At 43.5% G+C, this 2474-nt stretch overlaps 1 non-coding gene across 1 annotated transcript; it reads left to right on the plus strand.

The window, feature by feature from the left end:
* Positions 1-2019: 2019 nt before the first annotated feature.
* LOC127681922 (small nucleolar RNA SNORA17) lies at positions 2020-2151 on the plus strand. Its single transcript, XR_007977261.1, has one exon. It is a non-coding gene; the product is annotated as a small nucleolar RNA SNORA17 (small nucleolar RNA).
* Positions 2152-2474: the final 323 nt, after the last annotated feature.

Raw genomic sequence — 2474 nt, forward strand, 5'->3', positions numbered from 1 at the left:
AAATCTTGAAGCCTCTCCTGCAGGGTGCAGGCTGTGAGGTACATGGTACCATAGATAGTATCTTTTAGAGTCCCAGTCAGGCTTGTGCTGCTGACGGGTTTCCAGCCATCTCACTGTTACCCTTGTTTTCTATTCCTCACCCTAAATTGCTTTCCAGGATGAAGCCAGATGTGAGCTGCAGAGTCTGAGCCCCCAAGCCAGTGATGGTGTAGCAGAAACAGACTAAGAGTTTCAGCTTCTACTTCATGGAGATGAGACCTTAAACAGAGGCAGTGTGGCCCAAAGTTCTGGGAAGTTAGGAAGGGAAACAGTATCTGTACCATTGGCTGATCTTCATCCTAGCTTTCCTTTCTTTCTAAATGTTTATTTTTTATACTTATTTATTTAATTTTTTAAGACAGGTTTTTTTTTCTGGGTATCCCTGACTGTCATGTAGATTAGTCTGGCCTTGAACTCACAGATATCTGCTTGCCTCTGCCTCCCAAGTGCTAGAACTGAAGGTGTGTGCCACCATAGCCCATTATCACAACTTTTCATTACAATGACAAGAGTTTAGGAAGAAGTTTGGGTCTCTTAGCTTTTATGTGGACACAGAAGCACATCAAGACCTGGTGGATCCCAAAGCAGACAAAGGCAGAGCCCAGACCCTGGCAGACAGAGTCCACAGTGGGAGGAGATCAGGATGTTTCAGGAATGGACGCAAGGACAAAGGCCATGGCATGAGCTGCCTCAGCAGAAGTGGGCAGCACGCATGAAGGACATCTGGCACTGTCATAGTCAGGGATCCATTGCTGTGACTCAATGACAAGACAGCCCACATAAAAGAAACCATTTAATTAGGGCTTCCGTACAGTTTCAGAGGTTCAGTCCATTATAATTATGGCGGAGAGCATAGCAGCATGCAGGCAGACATGGGGCTGGAGAAGGAGCTGAGAGTTCTACATCTGGATCAGCAAGCAGCAGAAAGAGAGGCACTGGGCCCGGCTTGAGCAATTGAAATTGAAAAGCTCACCTCCAGTGTTATACATTGTCTATCAAGAGCACACCTATACATAGTGCCACTCCCGGGTAACCAAGCACTCAAATAGATGAGCCAATAGGAGCAAGCCATTCTTATGGAACTCACCACAGGCCCCAAACCAGATTTGTTTTCTCCAATAGCAAGATGTTCACAGATGTCTCTGAGTGTTTGAACGACCCCAATGTAAAGAAGAAAGCAGATAGCAGGGCGAGCTGAGCATGAAAGCAGTAGGCCCCAGGCGCCTGGGTCCTTTAACCTAAGTCAGAGTTTTATTGTTTGAATTGACTGACGCTGTGGACGTAAGTATTGATCAAACGAAAATAGGAAAGTCTGTTCATCATTGACTGTTACAGGAAAGTAGTCAGCTATCATGCCCTCAGATGGGGCAAGAAAGAACTCAAAAAAGAACAGATATAAATGGTTTATAGAGGGGAAAGGGGGAAGGTCCCAGATCGAGACTCCTTGGCCCCGAGAAACAAACAAACAAATAGAAACATGGACATCCTTGTGATGACAGGCTTGCTCTACATGGTATTGAGTTGGAAGATAAAACAAAAATTGAGGAATTTCTCACTTATTGATCAAATATTGGCCATCTGGGACTGATAGTTAACAGAACTTACTATATAACAACAGATATATTCACGGGCGATAAGCTGTGAATTTGATTTAGAAGATACCACCTCCCTGAGTTGTTTATTATAGATAAAGGCTCACTTTTCTGGGCAAGGGACTACAAGGTTGAGATACAAGTTGTTTTCACATATAGTTTCACCTACATGAAATTCATGGCCTATAATTTAGCCCCTCACCAGCTTAACTTCATTTTCATTAATTAGAAAATGATATGCTAAATTGAGCTCAGCTACAAGTAAATCTTTATTCTTACATATTAGACTTACAGTTACAAATTCTGTGTCTACTAGTTGATATTATTGATACTCTCCGTCACTTTGTAGCATGTGAAATGTCTTCTAGGTCTTAAAATTTTAGAGCTTCCTGCCTTTAGAGGCATTGCAGGTGTGACTGCTGTGTCACATATGCGTCAGTAGGTGGCAGAGAGGAGAGAGGCTATGTCTATATTAAGTGTTCTGATCTATGAACTTCTGAATGTTTCTTAGCCTAACACTCCAGGAAAAAGGGAGTCTGAAAGAACTACCAGCCTGGGTTTGCCATACCATAACTGACTCCCAGGACAGGGAAGTGAGCCAGAAGCTAAAAACAAAACAAAACAAAAAAAAGCAAACAAACAAAAATTCAAACAAACAAACAAACAAACAAAAACAAAAACCCACCTGTTTGGGGCCCCAGGCAGGAGTGATCCTAAGATAATCCTCAGCCTGCTGCCAGTCCAGCTCCATAGGGCCTAGACAGGGAGGAAACTTGAAAGGACCACCATCATTCAGGTGCCACACAGGTCTGGAGACACAGACCTTACCTGAGATGGTCCCAG

Source organism: Apodemus sylvaticus, chromosome 3, assembly GCF_947179515.1.
Source record: "Apodemus sylvaticus chromosome 3, mApoSyl1.1, whole genome shotgun sequence".
Lineage (NCBI taxonomy): Eukaryota > Metazoa > Chordata > Mammalia > Rodentia > Muridae > Apodemus > Apodemus sylvaticus.